The following is a 24,529-nucleotide window of genomic DNA, read 5'->3' as shown; positions in this document are numbered from 1 at the left end:
ATTACACAGGGGCTGCAGCGGCAGTCTGTGCTCCTGCTGCCTTTCCTGCACCTCAGCAATATGCCGGAGAATATCAATTTGATCTTCTAGTAGCCTCAGCATTGCATCCTGCCTCCTCTCATCACGCTGACGCCACCTATCATCTTGATCCCGCCACATGTCCTCGTGTTCATTTAGTGTTTTCCTGCACTCTGACAGTGTCTGCCTCCATGCATTCTGCTGGGCTTTTTCAGTGTGGGAGGACTGCATGAGCTCAGAGAATATTTCATCGCAAGTGCTTTTTTTTTTTTCCCCTTCTAATCTTCTTTAACCTCTGGGATGCAAATGATACGGGGAGTGTTGAAACATTTGCAGCTGCAGGAGGAAAAAAAGGGAGAGTAGTAAGTATTTAAAAAGACACATTTTAGAGAACAATGGGTAGACTCTTTCTCAGTGAACCAAACTGTTAACATTACATGGTTTCAAACAGCAGCGCCCTCATTTCCCATACCAAGCACCCGTTGGGTCGGCCATTTAAAATGGCTTGGCCATTTAAAAGGAAGAGCTGTGGTTTTCAGGTTAACTTGTAGCACAAACCCAACTACCCCCCCCCCAACACACACCCTGTTCTTTGGGATGATCGCTTCACCCCTCCCCCCACCGTATGGCTAACAGTGGGGATGATTTCTGTTCAGCCACAGGCAAACAGCCCAGCAGGAACGGCCACCTCTGAATGTCCCCTTAATAAAATTCCCCTATTTCAACCAGGTGACCATGAATGATATCACTATCCTGAGGATAACACAGAGAGATAAAGAACGGATGTTGCTTGGATGCCAGCAAACACCGGGACCATATGCTGCCATGCTTTGTTATGCAATGATTCCAGACTACGTGCTACTGGCCTAGCGTAACAAAGTGTCCTACCATGGAGAACAGAATAATGCTGCCCTCCCCAGAAACCTTTTGCAAAGGCTTTAGGAGTACATCCAGGGGAACTTGTTCCTGGAGGATTTACGTTCCATCCTCATACATGTTGTTAGACTCTTCCAGTAGCTGTAATGGCCATGAATGCATCCCAAGTCTTCAGGGAAAATTAATCATTAAACATGCTTGCTTTTAAATCTTGTACAATATTTACAAAGGTACACTCACCAGAGGTCCCTTCTCCACCTTTAAGGTCCATGAGCCCACCTTGGGGGGGTTGGGAGGGTACTGGGTCCAGGATGATAAACAGTTCCTGGCTATTGGAGAAAACTTTCTCTCCACTTGCATCCTGTGCACTATCTTCAACATCGTCCTCATCATCATCTTCCTCATCCCCAAAATCTGCATCCCTGTTGCATGAGAATCCATTGATGGAGTCCACGCACAGAGGTAGGGTAGTTGTAGGGGCTACCCTAGAATGGCATGCAGCTTATCATAGAAGCGGCATGTCTGGGACTCTGACCTGGAGCAGCTGTTTGCCTCTCTGGTTCTTTGATAGGTTTACCTGAGCTCCTTAAGTTTCACCTGGCACTACTGTGGATCCCTGTTATAGCTTCTGCCTTTCATGCCCTTAGAGATTTTTTCAAATATTTGGGCATTTTGTCTTTTGGAACAGAGATCTGATAGCATGGATTTCTCTCCCCAAACAGCGATCAGATCCAGTACCTCCTGTTCAGTCCATGCTGGAGCTCTTTTGCAATGCTGCGACTGCCTGGTCACCTGTGCTGATGAGCTCTGCATGGTCACCTGTGCTGATGAGCTCTCCACGCTGGCCAAACAGTTAATGAAATTCAAAAGTTTGTAGAGCTTTTCCTGTCTACCTGGCTAGTATATCTGAGATGAGAGTGATGTTCAGAGCGGTCACAATGGAGTACTATGGGATAGCTCTCGGAGGCCAATACCGTCAAATTGCGTCCACGCTACCCCAAATTCAACCCAGCAAGATCGATTTCAGAGCTAATCCCCTTGTCTGGAAGGAGTACCGAAATTGATTTTAAGAGCCCTTTAAGTCGACAAAAATGGCTTTGTCCTGTGGACGGGTGCAGGGTTAAATCAATGTAATACTGCTAAATTCAACCTAAACTCATAGTGTAGACGAAGGCTGAGAAAATATTTCCCTTTCTTGCTTCCAAAGGGGCACTTAACATCAGTGCATATATTAAAAATACATATTTTAAATATGGAAGAGCAACATCAGATAAGCAAAACAGGGATCAACCTAATTAGAATATGCAAGTGGTTTTCTGATTGTAATGAATCCATAGTAATGATTGAAGATATTCTGTGCCATCACATCAGTGATTCTTTTCCTCTCCTTTCCTCAACTCATTTTCATTCTTTTCCTTTGCTCATAATTGATCAAGTTCATGCACAGTACAGCTGGATTTGTTCTTCGCTGTAATGACCATTTGTATCTATAAATTAAAACTTGCTTTTCAGTTGCTGCTGATGCATTTGCCCCTCAACTTGCACAGATCACTGGGTCATTCCCTTGTTCAGAACAGATTGGAAGTTTCTTTGATTTTTCTTTCATGTTTTCAAAGTCAGGAAATAATCTCATGCCTTTTTCAGGGACTGTCAGCTGCAGTTTTAAGAATATTATAGTTTTCAGAAACGCTAATTAGAGCTAATAATAACTTTAGTGTCCTGACTTGGCAAACATCTGTTGCATTTTGCTTCTGTCTATTTGGCTCACTTGGGAAACCATCGCCATCATATGAATCCATCCATAAGGTTCAAAAGTTGGGTGGGAGTTCATCTTAATTGATCCTTACATGTAGTACAGTGGCAGTGGAACTGGTGTATTGTAATTTACAATTGTTAGATAACGTATCTTAGAGAATTACAGATTCTGTGCAAGCCACTATGGGATTCTTCATATTGTGTATTTGCTAATGGTTTTTTGTCCAGTCTAGTTTTAAAAGTCCTATGCAAACAGACTCCATCATATTACTTGGGAGACTATTGCACAGCTTCATACAACTTACTGTTTGGAAGACTTGCCTGATACTGAGCCTCATTATCTGGTAACTCTTAGTTATATCCCTGAGTATCACATGAAGGCTATGATTTAGAAAGCACTTAAGCATTTAGTGTGGGTTTATGTACTTTGATGGACTCAGACCTAAGTAAGTTCTCTTTCTCTTCATAGTGTTAATATCCTTTAGATATTTGCGGGCTGTTAAATCTGCTCCTCCCACCCTAGTTTGTCAGTTAGCCATATTATGAATACTTAACTCTATAAATCTTCCACATAAATCAATCCTTCAATCATCGTAGTCTGCTCTGCTGTTCTTTTCCTACCTTGCTCTAATTGGTCACTCTCGTAGCTAAGTGATACCCAGCACTGAGCCCACTCTTCTTAATGTGATCACCCCAGAAACTGTACAAAGGATGAGGAGGTTATAATCTCTGGGCTCCATGGTCATTCCACAACTACACTAGCTTTTTCCCTTTTATTTTACTGCCATAATATATTAGCATCTATTATTCCTTGTTCTTTCACTGTTACTACTTCTCAGGTTTCTCACACCCAGATAGTAGCCAGTCATGTGCTGAATTATAAAGCGGTCAGTAAACACATGGACAAGAGTGATGCAGTAGATATAGTGTATTTAGATTTCCAGAAAGCCTTTGACAAGGTCCCTGGCCAAAGGCTCTTTAGCAAAGTAAACAGTCATCAGATAAGCGAGAATGCCCTCTCATGGATCAGTAACTATTTAAGACAGGAAACAAAAAGGTGAGAATAAAAGGTCAATTTTCAGAATGGAGAGACCTAAATAGCAGTGTCCCCCAACGATCTGTACTTTGATCTGTGCTGTTCAATATATTCATAAATGATCTAGAGAAAGAGGTAAACAGTGAGGTGGCAAAGTTTGCACATAATCCAAAATTACTCAAGATAGTTAAGTCTGCAGCAGACTGCAAAGAGTTATAGAAGAGTTCTCCCAAAAATGGGTGACTGGGCAATAAAATGGCAGATGAAATTCAGTGGTGATAAATGCAAAGTAATGCACACTGGAAAACTTAATCCCAACTATATATACAAAATGATGGGGTCTATGTTAGCTATTCCTACTCAAGAAAGAGATCTTAGAGTCATTGTGTATAGTTCTCTAAAACATTTGCTCAATGTGCAGTGGCAGTAAAAAAAAAAATGAACAGAATGTGTAGGACCCATTAGGAAAGGGATAGATAATAAGATAGTAAATATCATAATGTCACTGTATAAAACCATGGCATGCCCACACCTTGAACATTGTGTGTCCTTTTGGTTGCTCCATCTTAAAAATATATATACTAGAACTGGGAAAGGTACAAAGCAGGGCAACAAAAATTATTAGGGGTATGGAGCAACTTCCATATGAGGGGGGAGATTAAAAAGACAGACTGTTCAGCTTGGAAAAGAGATGATTAAGAGGGAATATGATAGAGGTCTATAAAATCATGACTGGTGTGTAGAAAGTGAATAAGGCAGTGTTATTTACCCCTTCACATAACATAAGAACCAAGGGTTACCCAATGAAATTAATAGGCAGCAGGCTTAAAACAACACAAGGAAGTACTTCACACAGCACACAGTCAACCTGTGGAACTCTTTGCCAGAGGATGTTGTGAAGATCAAGACTATAACAGGGTTCAAAAAAGAACTAGATAAATTCATGGAGGATAGGTCAAGATTAACCAAGATGGTCAGAGATGCAGCCCCATGCTCTGGGTGTCCATAAGCCTCTACCTGCCAGATGCTGGGACTGGATGACAGTGGATGGATCATTCAATAAGTGCCCTGTTCTGTTAATTCCTTCTGTGATGTTATCTGATTAAAATGACCATGTAGATCATTGTCGCTACCACTGTTGTATAATTGAAACAAATCTTATACAAAGTGTCAAGTAAGGTGTCTATGGAAAGGTTATGATTTGCTGAATATGATTATGCTATTTGTATGCATGTATCACTTTTGTATTTGAAGTTATGAGTATTGGCTCTATACCTGGATTTCAAGTGTTCGCTCCTGTGGTAACACCCACAAGGTATTTAGCCCACACATCTTAAAGGGGCTATTCAAGTTAAATGGCTCATCAAGGAACACTTAACTCACAATGGACCATGGGAGACACCTATATACACTGGATGGACTTTCCTGTGACAGTTCTAACTAGAGTATGGACGATGGCTTCTACTATGACTAAGCAAAGCATCCATGGGCATGTGACTCCAAATACCATCTTGTTCTCTGTAATTTTCCACAGTGAGAACAATGGGTTACTCTTCACTTGGCAGGGGCTATAAAAGGCCCTGGAAACCCCTCCGTTTTGCCTTTTTCCAGCTCAAACCTCTGGACTATGAACTTATACTAGTGGGAGCATTCTAACCAAGGGACTGAGAACCTCCCAATAATTTGGAAGCAACCAGAGACTTAACATCACTGCTATAAGCTTGATACAAAAACTTTGCATTTATTGTATGTATTTGATTCCTTTAGCCAATTTTAACTCACCTTTCTTTCTTTTATAAATAAACTTTTAGATATTTGATTCCAAAGGATTGGCAACAGTGTGATTATTGGATAAGATCTGAGTTATATTTTGACCTGAGTGTGTGGCTGGTCCTTTGGGAGCAGAAAATACCCTTTTGTTTCATTAAATTGGTTTTAAATAACCACTCATCATTAAATCTAGTGTCTGGGTGTTGGATCCAGCACTGCAATACCTCAGGAGGCTGCATTTCTGACTTCTAGTTAGCTAGTGGGTAAGATAGAAATTTACTTTTGTTGTTGGTTTGGTTTATCTGCCCTTTTCCCCAGCAGCTTGTCCTAAATTTGGTATTCTCAGTTGTGACCCACAATGATGCCTTCTAAAGCATCTGGCATTGGCCACTGTCAGAAGACAGGTTACTGAGCTAGATTGACCACTGTCTGATCCAGTATGGCCATTTTTATGTTCTTGTATTCCCTAAATGTGTTTACTTATATTTTTCTAAACTGAAATTGGTCATTTTCTGCCCATTAATCTCTCTGCATTTCTTTATAATAATTCTCCATTGTAAATGATATTCATAACTCCTCCCTATTTAGTACTGTCTGCAAATTTCATTAACACATTAGATCATTATTGAGATGTTTTTAAAAACCCTAGACCTTATTATAGTATCCCATGAGACACCTCCCCCAAAACTGGATACAAAGTAGTCAATTATTGAATCAGTTGCTACCAGAGAATAATAATACACTTGGCCGTGTGCTGTTCAAAAAAAGTCTTGCACATAAAAGTAAATTATCACTGCTTCATCTGTGTGCCCCTTTCACACTGTTCCATTCTTTAAAATGCTGAGCTCTGTACGTGTTCTGAGGAAGACATGGTAGGAGATAAACACTTTCCAGAATTAAAATTGGAAAGCCATCCTTAGAGGCTATTTATTTGGACACACAGAGCCAGAATTCTCTAGCAAGAAGAGATTGAATAAGCGTTAAGCCTTCACTGTAGAATGCATTCTGTTTATTTTATTTTAATGAGAATAGTATCTGTAGCAGCTTAAAAAAAACATATCCTTGGAGGAATTTGAGTAATCTTTATGTGGGGATATTGATTTTTGTAAATGGGAGTTTTTGCAGTAGCAATTTCAGTTTTTGAAGAGCACAGATTGTTGTTGAATCACTAATTTCATGGTTGACTTAAGGGTTTTAAAATTTTTATATCAAATATAACATTTAGAATGTGTTCTGTTTTCTTTCTTCTTTCCTCTCTCTCTTCCCTCTTGCCCTTACCTTACCTGTCTTTCACGAGGATCTCTGAACGAAGACTCTAACCCATTTTATCATTCACAGTGGTGGAGGAACATTTGTCAGTTTGGGTGGAATAGACTTCTAAAATTCTTAACTGTGAGCCTTTTTGGTCTAGAAACAGCAAGAGAACAAGCTCTCTCAGAAAAAATTAATTACATCTCACTATTGGATGAAGGATCCTTTGAATTGGGGCCTATTGGTTAGAGGGGGTCTGGACAGAGCAGTGAGCCACTGAGAATCCAAGGACCAGTGTGTGTCCTCAGTTACTCCTTTGCAACTCCATTAAAGCCAGTTATGTTGTGCAGGTGTGAATGAGTAGAACGTCTGGCACCAAGGGTCTGTCTGCAGCTAGGAGAGAAAGATGGAGTTTAGGTGAAGTGTAGGGGGTAACAGAGAGGAAGGATCTATCCAGAGCAATGAAAAAAGAAGGCATTGTCTGTTTAAGGAACAGTAGGTGGAAGACACAGAGTCATATGGTGTAGCGGGACTGAAGGGAAGCTTCTATATAGGGTGCTGATTATTTTGATGGATCTGGTTTCCATTTGTTTGTTCTTAATCCAACTCTGTCAGCCTAATCAGACATGTTGTGAGAATAGCTTTTCTTGTGGTATTTTCACTTCAGCATGAAACTAACCAGGGTTAGGTGCACAAATATTGTTTGTTTGTTTGTTTGTTTGTTTGTTTGTTTTTAAAGACATCTACCAAACTTTCTTCAACCTCAGAAATGAGTTTGGTTTGAATTGCTTCTTGAAGTGCTTGCGGCAGCTGTACCAGTGAATGAGAAAATGTGCAATAAGTGGTCCTTACATGATTTTACAAATGTTATTTTGAATGGCTGTAGGGGTCCTCGGTGCATTTCCTTTATTGGCCTGATAATTTTGGCTAGATTTCAGTGGCTGCCCTTCCAGTCGGTATAGCAAAGAGGAAAGTAAAATAGAAAATGAAAAAGAGGGGCTAGTCTCTTTTGGACTACGGTCTGCTCCCATGCAGGGTAGAGATCTACTAGCTGCTGCCCTCTTTCATTGTCTGTGTATGGTACGTCTGTGATAGGGCTTTACTATTTCCTTGTTCTCACAAATGATCCTTATGACACATTTGCCTGAAATTTCAAATGCACAAAACTTTACTGCTTTTGTGAAAAGTGCAGGGGGATCTTTGTTAAGAGTGTTCAGACGCTTGTTTTTTCTTCTTGTGACAAAATGAATGGATAACAAACAATACAATGCAGTTTGGTGTCCTGAGTGGGAGTACAACATATTGATGTGGGTTGGCTGGGACTTGTGCTTACTCCCCTAGAAGAGACTGTATGTCTGTTGTGGTAACTAACTTGGTGTGGTCTCAAGTGCCCTCCGCTGGCTGATCTATGAGGTGGGACGAATAGAAGCATTGATAGAGGCTGGTTGCTTGCTCTTCCAACTATATGTCAGATGCTAAGTATTCTAGGGATAATTATTGGAATAGTGAGGAGAAATGATAGGAATAAAGAGGGAGTGGCAGATTCCTCTCCTTACAGGCATCAGGCTGACATACTTCAAGTCATTGCCTTGTGGGAAATTGAGAGCTAATTGGAGGTGCCCTTTCTTAGGACAGCAAGTGACTTCCAACAACAGCTGGTGACCTATAGTTCTCCCTACTCCAAATCTCCTCCCCCATTTACACTATGGCTCAGGTGATGAACTGAATTAGGTATGAGAAAATCCACAGGACAAGCCACACAGAGAATGACTGCCTCCCATTCAGACACATGGTATCACAGTGAGGAAGTTGGCATAATCATGTGAATCACCACAGATCCCAGGTGGGGAAACAGATGATGGAAACGATCCAGGAACAAAGGCAGCTTGTGAACAAGTGCTTCCAAATGTTGCTGGGTCACTAAAGACACAAACTGAGAACAACAGGATCATTTTTATCACAAATCTCTTTACAACAGCGAAAACAGACAACTTAATTGATTTAGACTCTTACTTACAGTAATTGATTGTACTGAGAGATGTGCTGACCCACAGAAACATTAAGAACTGTTACAATTCATGAGTGAATGTGTAATACATAGGGGTATATATCCAGATATAAAATAGCTTTGAATAGCCTACCACCATTACTCTTGGCAACCAAAACTGCAGATGATAAACATAATAGATTGCAAGCTAACATCCTGTTGTTTTGGTAGGGAATTTTGCTCCACAAATAAATAAATCAATATGACAAATAAGATATTGGGGGTGATGGGAAATCCAGAAAAAAAGCAACCCTCAGGAGCCTTTTATGAGCAAAGAGCAGGATGACTGATTATTCTCTCCCCTCACAGACACTTTTGTTGTCCCCCCTCCTATTTTCAATATTTTGCATTCCCCTCAGCACCACCAGATGGCATTTGTCATTCAGGGTCACACACCGCAACATTGCAAGGTCACCTACAACAAAGAGCAGGTGTTCAGCCAATGATTGAACAGCTTGTGCTGCTAGTACTGGATCACTTCAATTCTCAGATTTTCCCCTTCCCTGGGGCAGCCATTTAGAGTAACAGCTCTCTTGCCAGGTGCACAAAAAGCTCTACAACAAAAATGGCTGCTAATTACTGTGGTTATGCCTGAGAGGGAATTGTGCTCTACAAGAGCAGTAACTCTTAAGTAACCTGATGTATTGTACACTGCTCTGCTATTTACAACCCTTAACTCAATAGCAGTTAAAGGGATGTACTCAAGCGCACTAACATTTCCGCTTTGCAAAAGAACTGTTTTAACAAACCTAATGAAATTAAACATATCAAAACAAAATATGATGATTTTTAATGTAAATATTCCCTGAAGTTTTGGGAGGCTGAACACAGCAGTCTTGTACTAGTGCATGTGAACCAAAAACTGAAACTAGAAGCAGAAAGTGAAACCCATTTTAGTCGCTGTTCTGTCCCAGAAGCGTGAAATGCAAAAAGTGAGAATCAAATTAGTTTTTAAGTGGTTTAAGTACAGTAAGCAAAATTGAAATTGGCAAAGTAAAGAATTTTGGATCCTTCTGACTTATATTGAGTGGGACTCTAAGTGTACAGTGAAGTTAGCCGCCTAGTAATAAAACAAATATGTGGAAATATTAGTGTATAAGAAGCATGACATCCATTCATTCCTATTTAAGGGCTCATCCTACTCCATTATTCACACACATGCCCCTGGGACTTCATAAAATATTAGTTATAACTGAAGCAGGTGGCATTCCCAACTTGCTCCAAGCAGTATATAGTCCCTGAACATAGTCCAAACTTGCAGTATTCCTAGAGTTTTCCTTGTTTGTAGACTTAAATAACAAACAGACTTCTGCCTAAGCTCATTCCTAAGCTTTGTTGTTTCTAAGGTTGTTGCCTGAAAAATTCCCTCTGGCTCTGCCCATGTTTCCTCAGCAGAAGAGTTGTAACCTTCCACAGGGTTCTAGAACTAGGCAGCCTGCTGCATTCACAGGTGTCAAAAGTCTGTCATTTGTTCTGGAAATGCATTATTTGTTACATGTTATGTAGCCTGTCTTCCAGTAAGGAGCAGGAACGGTATCACATGACCAATCACCATAAATAGCAGATCATCAAAATGAACAACTCCAGAACAATCAATTGTTGGAAGATCTTTCCTCTAAAGTATTAAGTGAATAGCTATAAATATACCAAATATATTAGCATCCAGCAGAACTGGTTCATCAAAGATTTACTAATCAGACTTCCCCTCCAAGCTTGCTGTGTTTTCAGTATGGCAGTTGACCAGCTCTAATCAGGGGCGGCTCTAGGTATTTTGCCAGCCCAAACACAGCAGGCAGGCTGCCTTTGGCGGCTTGCCTGCGAGAGGTCCGCTGAAGCCGCGGGACCAGCGGACGGTCCGCAGGCATACCGCCGAAGGCAACCTGCCTGCCACCCTCGCGGCGACTGGCAGAGCGCCCCCCATGGCTTGCCACCCCAGGCACTCGCTTGGTGTACTGGTGCCTGGAGCCACCCCTGGCTCTAATGTTCAAGTAAATACATATTTTTATTAATGGCTATGGGAAATTGGAAACATCTAGAGAGCTGAAGCGAAGCTCAACCCTTATGGTGCTTCAGTACTCCACAGCACCAAAGCCCGAAGGGCCAGCCTATGCTAAAGCAGTGTACACACTTTTTCTATATCAAAAAAAAGGTTTTTTATATCTACGTAGTTAATCCACCTCTCTGAGAGACAGTGCTAGCTCGATGGAAGAATTCTTCTGTCATCCTTAGCCATGTCTACATCACAGGATATGTCTGTCTACTACAGTGCTCAGAGTGCAAAATTTTTCGCAGCTCTGAGTGATGTAGCTAGGTCAATCTAATTTTTAAGTGTAGATCAGGCCTTAGAGGACACAACTGACCTTTGTTTAATTGGAATTCAGTAAACCAGGGTTGCACTATAAAGCCAGTGCTAGCTTTCAATTTTCATATGCAGTTAAATGTAAAGTCATCAGCTAGCAGAAGAGGAGATTGCCCACTATGAACTCTGTGTGGGTATGCACCCATTCCACTTCTCCCTTGCTCTGTTTGGAGCTCTTCTGTCCTCTAACATTTATGGTAAGATTGGGAATTAATTATACAAGATTATATTCACTGACTAAACACCAAGCTCCGCACAGTAAGATAGCAGATATCTCTGAGAAGTGAAGTCTAGGAACTAGTACAACACTTCCCCGCCCCCTCTCCCCCTCAGACTAATTTTAGTTTTGTCTTACTTTATCCATACACCATGCAAGAAGGAAAAAAAAAACCACTTCTGTCATTGGCTTCATTTGCCTTTCAAAACTCCTCTGCACCTCCCCCTCCCCCATGTATTCTTCTGTGCTCTGGGAAAAGATCTGCACAAAGGCTTAAAAGGTATGATAACCACAAAAAAGTCATTTCTCCCCCCGCCTGATTCAGAAGTGTTTCCTTTTGTTCTGATAGCAGTTTCCCCCAAATCGCACCCATTTAAAAAGCTAATTACTGCTCTTCCCTGGCATGCATTAGCATTATGCTGTTGTCAGTCTGTCAGGTGCACTTAGTCAGGGTTTAATAGGCTCGCAGTGAGCTACAATTAAACATTGGAATTAACATTTAAAGAGTGTTTACAAGACCCTTTCTCTCCCTTTTTCAATAGCAGTCTTACTCTTTGCTTAAAGATGCAGGATGTCTTTGATTGTGTAAACCAGGAGACCCTCCTCCTCCCTCCCCCCCCATAAAATTTCCTTATCTATTGTAAATCGGCTATAGTTCTGGAGTTCCCAATAAATGGTAGGACAGTCTGTGTGGAGCCTTGTGTTCAGTACAGACATATTGACTAAAACTTCAAGAGAACAGTGATTGTGTGTGCGTGTGTGTGTGTGTGTGCGTGTGTATATTACTTGTATTACCCTAGGACTCCTGGGTGTGGAACAAACCCCCATTGTGCTAGGTGCTGTACAAACACGGAACAAAAAAGACAATGCCTGTCCCAAGAAGCTTGCAGTCTAAGTATGAAAGAGAGGGATGGGCTGGTTCTGCAACAAGATGACCAGGCATGATGGGTTCAGTGCAGAAGGAGAGCAGAGGACTCCAGGGACAGGACCCAATCTGGTGCTGAAGGATGCAACGTAAATGAACAAACAACACATACATATGCCATATGCATATCTCAGTGCTTTCCTCTTTCACACAGGGGTTAGGAATGGAAAGAGGGAAAGGGACCTGAACTTTTGTAAAGATAAGAAAAATATTCAGTATCTTGGGTCATTTTAAAGGTCATTGGGAAGGATGAGAGTACACATCCTCCCGATTCACTGATAGCTCTGCTTTCAAATGTGAACATGAATGTTGTTCTCTTGAGACCCAGGTGGACCCATTCCAGCTCCCTGGCAGATTTACAGTTACAGAGAACACACACACACCCCTTTAGAGTCCTGCTAGTACCACATATACCCCAATTTCTCTCTGAAGTCATCCCTCAGCATCCCACTGGAGTAAAATTTGACTCCATCCTTGGAAATTCTTTTAGATGTTAGATAGCTATAGGTGAGTTTCTCCTCTTTTGCAGTCCACAGGAAGCCCTGCATCCATGGCTTTAGAAGAGGCAGATCCTCAGTTAGGGTAGATCAGTATATTTGTAGGTCATTTGGCGCTCTGGCTATGTCTACACTACAAACCTTACAGTGCACAGTTGTACCACTGCAGCTGTGCCACTGTAAAGTCTCCCATGTAGCCACTCTATGCTGGTGGGAGAGAGCTCTCCCATTGGCATAATTAAACCACCTCCAATGCGCAGCAGTAGCAATGTTGGCAGGAGAGCGTCTCTCGCTGACATAGCGCTGTCCACACCAGCGCTTTTGTCAGTGAAATTTTGTTGTTCAGGGCGGTGTTTTTTGCTGACAAAAGTGCTAGTGTAGACATAGCCTTAGCTCCATGTTAGTGTCATGCCAGCTATGTCAATGTACTTCAACTGAGGATATGGCCCCGTGTGTGGTGTTGCTTCTTGAACTGCTAGTCTTTCATTGTAAAGAAATCTTACCTTCTTAATATGAATTACCTTTTCATTGTTTATCAAAGACCTCTTTATGTGAAAAGACTTTTCATTTGCTTTTCAGAGCACATCTTTGAATTTCCACAGTTGACATGTTTATTGCTACATTGCACTTTGTCAGTAATTTGTTATGATTTTGCATATCATCTTTACATAATGGCTTGTGAAACTATAATTTCATTAGCTAGGAAACTTTCAACAACCTGTACATCTCTGAACATCATAAAGACCCACCCCCATCTTACAGAAAAACATTATTATTAGGCACAAAGATATATCCTGGTACTTGTGGCGATGCTGTGATATGAGGGTGTGTGCTCTGGCATGGGACCCTATCACATGCTACAATTTTTGTGGTAGTTTGTGTGACAGAATAGACACCAGTCTACTAGAAACAGATAGAATCTACCAACCCATTTCACTAAGGCTACTGAAACAACCATTGGACAATCACAGTAGAGTTCATCATGCTTTTGTTAGTTTTGTCAGCACTGCACTTAGGAAGGAAAAAAATCAAATGCACAAGTATAAAATGGGGAATAACTGGCTACATGATAGAAGTGCTGAAAAGGATCTGGGGATTCAGTGAATCACAAACTGAATGGGTCAACAATGCGGGCTTGTCTTCACTACTTGTGTATGTCAACCTAAGTTATGCTATTCTGGAATCCACATAGCTTAGGTTGATTTACCCCAGTGTCTTCACTGCACTGCAACGACAGGTGATGCTCTCTGGTCAACCTTACTCTTCTTGGAGAGGTGGTGGTCTGGGGTCGACTGGAGAGCACTCTGCTATCAATTTAGTGGGTCTTCACTAGACCCACTAAATCGACCCCTGCTGCATTGATTGCAGCAGTGTCAATCTCCCTATAGTGAAGACCAACTTTGATACAATTGCAAAAAAGGCTAATATTCCAGGGTATATTAACAGGAATGTCATATGTAAGACATAGGAGGTAGTGGTCCCACTCTACTTGGAATGGTGGAGGCCTCAGATGGAGTACTGTATCCAGTTCTGGGAGCCACACTTTAACGAAGATTGTTGACTGATTGGTAAAAGTCCAGAGGAGAGCAACAAAAAATGATAAAAGGCTCAGAAAACCTGACCTATAAGGAAAGGTTTAAAAACACTAGACATGTTTTAGTCTTGAGAAAAGACTGAGCAGGACCAGATATATTCAGGGTTGTCATAAAGAGGACAGGGATCAATTGTTCTCCATGTCCACTGAAGGTAGGACAAGAAGTAATGGGCTTAATCTGGAGTAAGGGAGATTTGGGTAAGAGATTAGGGAAGACTTTCTAACTATAACAGTAGTTAAGCTCTAGAAGTCTTCCCAGGGAGGTTTTTAAGAACAGGTAGGACAAACACCTGTCAGAGGTGGTCTATGGTGCAGGACTCAACGTGATGACCTCTTGAGGTCCCTTTCATCCATCTATGATTCTATGAACTGAAACAGAGAAATAACCTTAGTGTATTTCTTCCATCTTGGAGAAGGGGGCAAAACAATGACATTCAAAGCCATCAAAAGCACATCCTACTCTACCTAAAAGATCTGACTTCTGTTTGTTGTGAAGAACACAAAAATTAAAGCATTAGTAAGCGTTACTTTTTCATAAATGGTTAAACTTTAAACATTAAGGCCTCAATTCAGCAAGGTACTTACTAGAACTCAGTGGCATGCTGTGATAGCTCTATTAAGACATGCAACAACTCACTTGCATGCCTTAGGTGATCCAAAATGGCATCCTCTGTGCAGCTTGACCTCACAGATAGGGTGTGTGCAAAGTCACACTGTATACAAAATGGCATCCTCCATGGGCAATGGACAGAATTGTCCCACAGGCCAGATCTCTCCCTTGGGCCATCAATTGAAAAATGCATAGCAGGGCATGAAATGCGTGCCTTGTATACATAGATGGCATACCACTGGGTGAACCTTTTTCATTTGAAATTTTTTTGATGAAAATACCTTTGATATTTCCTCAAGAAAGGTCAATTTTCAGCAAAAATTTGTTGGTTTTGATCAGTTGGGTGAAAATTTTCAATATTTGGTTGAAATAAAAACCTAAACAAAAAAAATCTAAAAGATCTTTTTTTTTTCAATGAAAAGTCCCCCAAAATTGTAGAAAAGTTTGGTCAAAAACAAAAGTTTCAGTTTTTCATTGAAGAAAAAAAAATCCTCACCCACTCTCGTACTTTAACATGTGCCTAGCTTTAAGTATGTAGACAGTGAATGGGATTACTCACACGTTTGAAGTCAGGTGTGACCTTCAATTTTTGCTGAAATGGGGCCTTATAGAAAAAAAACCTTTAGGCAAAGTGAATAAATAAGATAAAGAAAAGAGATGACCCAAACTTGAGATAACCCTAGTCTAAGCCCCTTTTTAATGATGGGGGGAAAAAGTAGTTGTCAAATTTATTTATTTATTTATTTATTTATTTATTTATTTATTGCTTCTGTAACAGCATTTTTCTGCACTTTGTGTTTTCAGCTGAGGGAAATATATCCAGGAATATATGCTGGAATTTCATCAGCATACCAGCTCTATGCAGTAAAGATTATTATGACAGAGATGTTATTAACTTTTTGCTGTGTGCTCCCACCACATTATGGAATCTCTATCTGAAGGGTTGTCTGGAGGAACCCACTATCTTCAGCAGCCTATGCAATGCATCTTCAGTGACCACATTGCCATGGGAAGGAGGAGACAGGCATGGAACCCTTGGTCTTCAGATATACTGCCTTCACATCCTATGGATCCCCTAAATTTTGGTTGCCAGAGCTCTCAGGCCAAAATTTTCAAAAGTGACCAGTGAATTTGGTTGCATTTATAGCTGTGCACAATCTTAGATCTTAAAGGAGTGTGATTTTTCAGAAAATGATGAGCTCCCACCTTCTAAAATCAGGCCTCTTTAAATCTTGAACATCTTGGCAACCAAGGACTTTCCCTTTAAGCTCTTTCCCCCCACCCCTCCCAATCATAGAGCAATGTAAAGGAAACTCTGAAATGGTAGCTCTGTGGAGTTTTTCTGCACCTCTGGCCACCCTTTGCAAGAGCAGAATGTCTGGTCTGCAGTTCCCACTAACCTGAACTGGATTAAAATTGATAACCTAGAGGCATGTAGGCTCAACATCTCATGTGGCTGGCATTTTAAGCCTGCAGCCCAGGGACAGTTTATTTTTGGGATGCTTTAAATGGCAATACTAACCTCTGTGTTCATTTCAAACTAATAGCTAGTGCTATCTGTAGCAGAGTTGTTTAAAATGAAGAACGGTTAGTTGAGTTGAGAGTTCCTGTATGATTACTTTCCCCGAAGATGGTTACTCATGGTCTTCCATCGGGATTCCCCAGCCAACACCAGCCCCTAGAGCACACAAATCCTTTTACAGACAATACTGCCATAATGGTCTAAAACAGTGTTTCCCAAACTTGGGATGCCGCTTGTGTAAGGAAAGCCCCTGGTGGGCAGGTGTAGTGTATTAAACTACTCCATGTAGTCAGTAGCACATTCCTACAGACAGTACTTTAATACGCTACATCTGGCCGGTTTGTTTACCTGCCGCATCTGCAGGTTTGGCTGATTGGGGCTCTCACTGACCACGGTTCGCTGCTCCAGGGCAATGAGAGCTGCTGGAAGCAGCGTGGGCCGAGGGAACGTACTGGCCACTGCTTCCTGCAGCCCCCATTGGCCTGGAGCAGTGAACTGTGGACAGTGAGAGCCGCGATCAGCCGAACCTGCAGACTGGGCAGGTAAACTGGCCTGGCCCGCCAAGGGCTTTCCCTGCACAAATGACATCCCAGGTCTGGGAAACTCTGATCTAAAACATTGTATTGTGCTATCATGCTACTACCTTGGTTTGGAGCCCTTAGTATGGAATATTGTAACATTGCCCTGGGGGAAACCCCACAATCCCCTTTTTGAGGGGCTCTGGGCATTTTTGCTGTAGCACATGAGCCATATGGATGTCACCGCGAATGCTAGTTGTCTGTAGCTGAGCCAGCTCCACACTGACCTGCCAATGTGAGGATGGATAAGTTAATACATTAAAAGATGGGGTGATTAACAGCAGGAAGTATCTGTGTCAGCAAGTTGGGGTTATATCATCTTACCTTCTTGGCACTCTTTGCCTAAGTGGAGTATCAGTTTTGTCGCTGAGGAGTTCCATTAATGTTAAGAGTAGCCTGCATACCAAGAAAGAAGTCATTAACCATTCTGATTTCTCTATAGTCTTTCTATTATTCCCTCTCTAGCACAAACATTAACCTGCACTAATGTGATACTGATGGAGATACAAAGCCCAGGGCATACTAATAATATAGTAATGCACTTTCTGGTCAGTAGTCCATGGTTGCAGTAGCTGAAACCTGGGAAATGGTGCAGATGAAGTCATGGTACTAATGAAGTCAGGCATGGTATAATGGATGTGTCACTAGCTGTTCTGTTTGCAGAATCCACAACCAACACATCTTTCTGTTTCTCTTTCTCTGTCTTCCAAAATGGAACATTTAAACAGAATCATTTTGTTCAACAGGGTAGTACATGTAGAAGTTGGAATTGCTACTGTATGCTGTCAAGAAGTAAATGGGGCTTCTTATCAGCGTAACATGTTACTCTGGGCAGAGTTCTCTGGTAAATGTTTTAGCAGGAAAACCAGTTCATTATATTTATGAGAAATCTAAATCAGTTTTATAACATTCAGACTTTTTTATCCTTAATAAAACTTCCACCCTGATCCACTGGCTGTGTTTCATGGGTTTGAGATGTATGGGAGTTAATAAAAAGGCTATCAAATTGAATTCAAAATGGCACAATAGATTTGATTTATTACAATGTAACAACATGAATTCCTTTGTGATATGAAATTTCCTGCCCTGAAGAAGGTCATAATTTAATTATCATGCCCTTATTCATATTCTCTATAATTAAATAACATCCCTTCAACTGCAAATTGAACATCTCAAGCACCAAATGTTCATTGCTTTGTCTGTCGTCTTGAGCGCAGTAGAAAATTGTTAAAATCCAATCCGATTTGGCCTTGTCAGTCCATTGAACGTTATGACAACAAGCACATAAGTCTGCAAGAAAATATTGCTTTAGAATAATATAGAATTGTCTAGTTTATCAACCTAACAGTTTGCATCACTGCAGCTCATTGCATCACATTAGTGGTTTGGTAAAAATTAGGGGTAAAAATCTTTCCTCCCACTTGGGAAGCCCGAGTTTGAGTCCTGGCCTGTGCAGAGTTGAGTTTGGAGGTCAGACTAGATGATCACGACCCTTCTGGCCTTCTAATCTATGAAGTACACATATTTTTATACACACATGTACCCTGCCTGTGGAGATTATAACCATTAATAAATTTCAGGGCCATTTGATAAACAAATGTATCATGAAATCTTTGTCCTCTTCACCTTCCCTTTGCCCACTAGTCAATCTCTCAAGAATCATTCTAACATTTCAGATCTTTAAGCAGCTACAAACAGCTGCCATTAAAAACAAAACCAAACAGCAAGCAAGCAAGCAAACAAAAAACAGCCTTCCAGAAACACATTTACCCCTCCTTCTGTCAATAGGATGGAATTTTCAAAAAAATAGTTCCAATTTAAAAAAAAATCCTCTAGAATGTTTGTAAAATTGTTTTTCTGAAACATACGTGGCATACATAGAATAGTAGGTGACTGGAGTGGTAATAAAGGTTTGACTGGCATTTATTTGGGAAACTTGAGTAATGCAGCCATCTTAAACACATGCTGATAAAATATTTATACTACACTTTTATGCAGTGTGTGTAATTCTGATGCACCAGTCTGTGTGACTTGTCTGCATGATAAATAAGGTTTGTATCTACCACCCTTTTAATGTGAGAAAGAGATGATGTACAGATCTGGGGCCTTACCATTCCATGTAGCCTGTAGACAGTGTGTGTCTATTGCAGAACAGGTGGAATTTTAGGGCTCTGGGACTGTACAAAAGGCACCATCTTACTCTTATTCTTAGAACACTAGACTGGGACTCGGTAGACTTGGGTTCCATTCCTGACTTTGCCGCCGGCCTGCTGGGTGACCTTGAGCAAATCATTTCCCTGCTCTGTGCCTCAGTTTCCCCATCTATAAAACCATGATAATGATACCACCCTGCTTTGTAAAGCGTTTTGAGATATATGGATGAAAAGTGCTATATAAGGACTAGATATTATATTCAGCAGACTTAGATCTATTAGCTTCAATAAAAGTAAATTGATTTTTTTTCTATTGTCTGTCCCACAGAACCAACACAGCTCTGAATAAAATGAACTGGATTCTTTTCTGGTTCAAATGTTATCAGCAGAATTGTTAACTACATTCCAGTTGCAGGGCCACCTATGCAACTCCATTGTCTTCAAACTATGTACTTTGTTACTCCTGTGCAATTCACCACCGAAGGCAATAGAATTTCACGAGTATCAGGGCATGTAACTTAAGGACAATGGGGTTGCACAATGAGATATAACTGAGGTAAGCAACTTCCTTGCAGAATCTTTATTTCTGCTGATGATGCATGAGCCCAACAGAATCTAGCTTGACTTTTACCTCCTACACGGTGTATGCAGGACTGGCAGATAAGGAATAAAATCCATCTTTTTACTAGAAAACTGAGAAAATGTAATATGGAGATTGCAGGTGCACAAGAAGTGTGGAATTGCACAATGCTGTTTTTTCAGGATTTGAACTACACTTTAAAGTGTCAGTAATTTTTGTTCAGTGGTTCAGAACCCTCTGATTAGTCTAAATATGCTGTATTCAAAAGTCTGTTCCTCTCTGGAATATTATGGTCCTGCAAGAAATATTCTGTTCTATGTTGGACCAACTCCCTCATGTCAGAGTTAGATTCCCCCACCCACCATGAAATCCATTGCCTTTGGGACCTGTGGAGTGAAAGGTATTAATATGATTCCTGTTCTAACTGCTGCATCTAGCAGTCTTTCAAACTAAAGAGAGATTTCTGAAATTCAATCACCCAGTAGTGTTGAAATCAAGATATTACCATGGCCCCCAACTGGTATTTGAATATTTTAACTCTAAATATCCAATCTTCATCATGCTATGATTTGATGGGAAAATATAACTATTCATTTCTAATCCATTTATTTCAACTTGCCCAAGTCATGAGCTGGTCCAAGTCCACATTTTGTTTTTTTATCCCTTCTAACTATTCAGTGGCTCTCTCTTTAGTGCCTTTATTTTACTTGCAGAATCATTGAGAAAGGTAGAGAGAGCATCTCAATGTCATATCACTCAGTGCTGCTCCAGCAAGCCACACTGTGGAAACAGAGGCAGCAGAGTTTGATTGCAGATTGCATCTTAGAAATAGCGCTCCATAGTTTTCCCTAAGGGAAGCCTCATTCCAGTGCCTTTTCTACCCATATTCTCACAGACCTCTGGGCGTCGAGGCCACTCATTACCATAATAAAACTCTTTATAGAACTGACCTGGGCTCGATTCAGCTCCAGCAAAGTCAAATGAGAGTCTCATGTTGGTTGTAGTGGGCTTTGGGTCAGGCCCTAATTTGGGATGTTCCCATCTGTTTACGTAATGCTGACAGACCCCAGTAGTCAGCGGGCGGGATTGAACCTAGGGTCTCTGGAGTTTAGTACATGAGCCTCTACCACATGAGCTAAACATTACCTAGCTGTTAGCTAAGGCTGTAGAGCAGACTCATTTTCTCTCTCTAAGTGGGCCTGGTGCCACTAAATGGGACAGAACACCATACCGAAGAGGTGTGTGGGTTACACTTATTTTTGCTCCACTTCAAGGCCCACATTTACTCTCCTCCTCCAACTCTTCTTCACTTAGATGCTCTCTTCCATTATGTCTTCTTCCCAAGCCCATGTTGGCCTTCTTTCCCACTTCCTGCTAGGCTTGGAACTACCTGCCAATTTCAACCACGTCTTTTCCCTCTGCTCTTAAAATCCTTTCTCAATTTACACTGTTTTTAAAAAAGACTTACAAACTGTAACCCTGTTCTACATTAAAATACATCCTGCTTTTGTTAGCCTTCCACCTGGCTACAAGAACATATTGTCCCCTGTCTCATCACTGCTTTTCTTACCACTCACCCTATCGTCAGTGATTCCTTTGGGGCGTCCTTCAGGTAGCTGCCCATATGCACGACCTGTCTCCTAGTCTTTGCAGTCGCACAGATGATCTCTTCTCGCATTTAATGTCAGATGACTTCTGTGTCAACTATGGTAATTGTTTCCATGGAGGAAATCAATGTTAGGAAAGTATTCGTATATTTTCAGCTCTCTTTGGGGGGTGATCAAGCTTTTGACAGTTTTGGAAAAAGAAAACCACACTGATTTTTGCTCTTCGTTTGGTATTTTTTCTCTCCCACTTCCATCTGTTTTGTTTTTTTCAACTGGTAACGAGGTGCAGCGCCAACCTCAAAGTATTGCCAACCTCAGATAGTTCAAAAATAAATAAATAAATTGACCCTTCCCCCCCAAAATCATGAAATTTCAAATACATGCATAAAATGTGGTTTCTTTTCATTTCCTTCTGGTTTCTAAGCCTTTAGGATCCACATGAGTCACATTTGCAAGCTTTTCTCCACAACCAGGAGGACTCAAAGCATGTGTGTGTTTGAGGGGGGAGGGTTGTTATGAAAGCTGAGATTCTTGAGTAACTTGTTTTCAGAAGCTGGGTGTTTAAGTAAAATGCCAACTATCGTAAGACTTACGATAGTTGACAATGCTGCTCCTGGTAGTTAGCCATATCTCTGCAGCCTACCAATTAGTGCTTAACATAGCATGGAGCAAAGTTTGGGAACCTTATGCTTAGGACATCCAATAAGGGAAAAGAAATAATACTATATGGTTTATATGATGTATCATAGGGTACAAACATCAAAAATTCCAAATGATTCTAATCTAATCTGATCCTTTTGATGATCATCATCCTGCACTGTAGGCTGGAATCTGTTTGCACAAAGAGCTTGTCAAATGTTGCAAATAACAAACACGTTCGTTAAAATAAGTTAATAAAACAAAACAAAAACACTCCCCCCCACCAAGCCACCTATGGACAATTTGCAATCAGAAAAGGGGTTACTTTCTTTACAAACTATTAATTTGGCCAGCTCTGTGCTGCAGCAATGATATCTGACAGTGGAACTAAGGAGGAGATGTACATTGTGCATGTAAAATGCCAAGTATACTATTAACAAATTCACAAATCATTCTGCTCTAAACTGCCTTTATTTGACTTTGTTTTGTTCCATTATCTGCATATATGAGAACAAAGCAAATTCTGTCAAAGTATATAAACAATTACTAGGCTTGCAGTGTACGGTAATGTGGTGATATGTTTTCTACTTGATGGATTTCTAAGGCAATAAGCAGATGCATACTGATGAATCCTGGTTGATGATGATGGCATTTTTAGTACAGTGCATGTATACATATATTCTGCAAGAATACTCAGGCAAGTTGACTTATTTTTATGCTGTCAAATGTTGCAATAAAGCATGTGCCCATTTGGGGTTTGGTTTTAGGGGTGGTGGTGGTGGTGTTGTGGTTCTTGGTCTTCTGCCATTTTTCTGCCATCCAGCTGTGTGGGTTTTTAAGCTCTTTATAGTTCCAATCAATCAAGTTACAGCGAATTGGATTTTATTTAAAAATTTAATTGGATTGGTCTTATGTGAATAAGTATTAGGAAAAGGCCTTTATCTGGAAAACATTCAAAATTTTAGAAATGTTGAAATCTAATTTTTTGCAATCTGCTTGACTGGTAAAAATGTAAATCTTGCCCATTGAAGATTGTAATGCTTCTTTTCACACTGTTTGAATAATTGAACTTTTTCCTCAAGTGAGTGAATATAATGGGATCATCCTCATAAGTGTGTGTTTCAGTTTCTCCTATTATGTTAACAACATTTCTGGCTTTTCGGAATACACAGCCAGATTAAGCTTTATTCTGTGATTTCTTTTCAAGTCATAACTAGTCGATAAAGGTTATAGGAAATTACTGCTCAGTGCAATACAGTAACATGACTGAATAAAACAATTCCATTTTATTGACTATAAAATATTGTATTGTAAATGGTTAACTGTTGAAATTGTACAGCAAATGACAGAAGAATGAAGATTCTGGATTAAATTCACGTTGCAGGAGGACAATGATTATGTATTTAACAATTTTGTTTTATTTAACGTAGTTATTGGAAATTATCCAGGACACCATCTTGCATAAATTAGCAAAATGAAAGCAACAATACATGTGGAAAAAGGAAAAAGTGGGTATTTAATTGTAATACTAATGCACAGCGAAACATTGTTGAATTGTTCACTATATGGGCCACTGAGTATTACTTTTAGTTGTTCGTCGCCTACCGTTCCAAAGTTCGTCACTTCTTTTGAGAGCATAGCTCATCTTCCCTTTGATTCCATGCTGTCTCATTCTCAAGTCCTTGTGCTGGCTTTGGTTATACTCTTCAGAAACACAGACTGGGGGTGTGGCTGGGGGCATTACAATCACGCTGGAGGGGCTGCAGGTGTGGGGCAACCCCAAGTTCTGCTCCTTTCACTGCTGCAGTTTCTGGGAGAGCTCTGCAGTGTTCAGCAGATATCAAATGTGTCTTTCCGGTATGGCATACTGGCAATAAATGTCTTAATGATACAGAGTACCTGACTATTCCCACTTACTTGCACTACTGGTAAGATGGGCTGCTGGAATGGAGCCAGAAGAAGCTCCACATGGCCTCTGCACCCATCTAAAACCTTGGAGGTGGGGAATACTGTCCAATCAGCACCCGTCTCCCCCAGCTGGCCATTGGGTGCCAGTGACTCCCTTTTGAGCTACCTATTGTCACTTGGGGAATGTCTCTCTCCCTTGTGGCTGACACTGTACCCTTTCACCACCAGTTCCATCTATTTTCCCACCCATTGATGCAGGTAGGTGGCATTTGGAAAGCTAATAATTTGATTTGGTGTTGCAGTCAGCAGCATTCAGAGAATGGAACCCACAATTCATTGAATTGATTCAAAATAAGAAAACCTTACAAATATTTTTCACTCTGTCTATTGATACTGATAACTGGGGAATGAGCTTATTTGCCAAGCATGACGATTGTGTGCTCTGGGGAGGGGAGTGGAGGTAGAGTGTAAAATTAAATAAGTATGACTACAAGTCCCTTCCAGTGCATCTTTCTTAGTAAACCAGGGTAAAACCCACACAGGACTGACTTTGGATGAGAATTAAGGATTGCCATAGGTAAAACTAA

At 40.7% G+C, this 24,529-nt stretch overlaps 1 long non-coding RNA gene across 1 annotated transcript; it reads right to left on the bottom strand.

Annotated features, from left to right (window-relative positions):
• Nucleotides 1-226: 226 nt before the first annotated feature.
• Nucleotides 227-21,440, bottom strand: LOC115655113. Its single transcript, XR_004001329.1, has 3 exons — nt 21,366-21,440; nt 17,380-17,451; nt 227-354 (listed from the first exon to the last, which is right to left on the bottom strand). It is a non-coding gene; the product is annotated as an uncharacterized LOC115655113 (long non-coding RNA).
• Nucleotides 21,441-24,529: the final 3,089 nt, after the last annotated feature.

This window comes from Gopherus evgoodei, chromosome 7 (assembly GCF_007399415.2).
Source record: "Gopherus evgoodei ecotype Sinaloan lineage chromosome 7, rGopEvg1_v1.p, whole genome shotgun sequence".
Lineage (NCBI taxonomy): Eukaryota > Metazoa > Chordata > Testudines > Testudinidae > Gopherus > Gopherus evgoodei.
The sequence above is the reverse complement of the archived record's forward strand: the minus strand, read 5'-3'. Positions and strand labels throughout refer to the sequence as shown.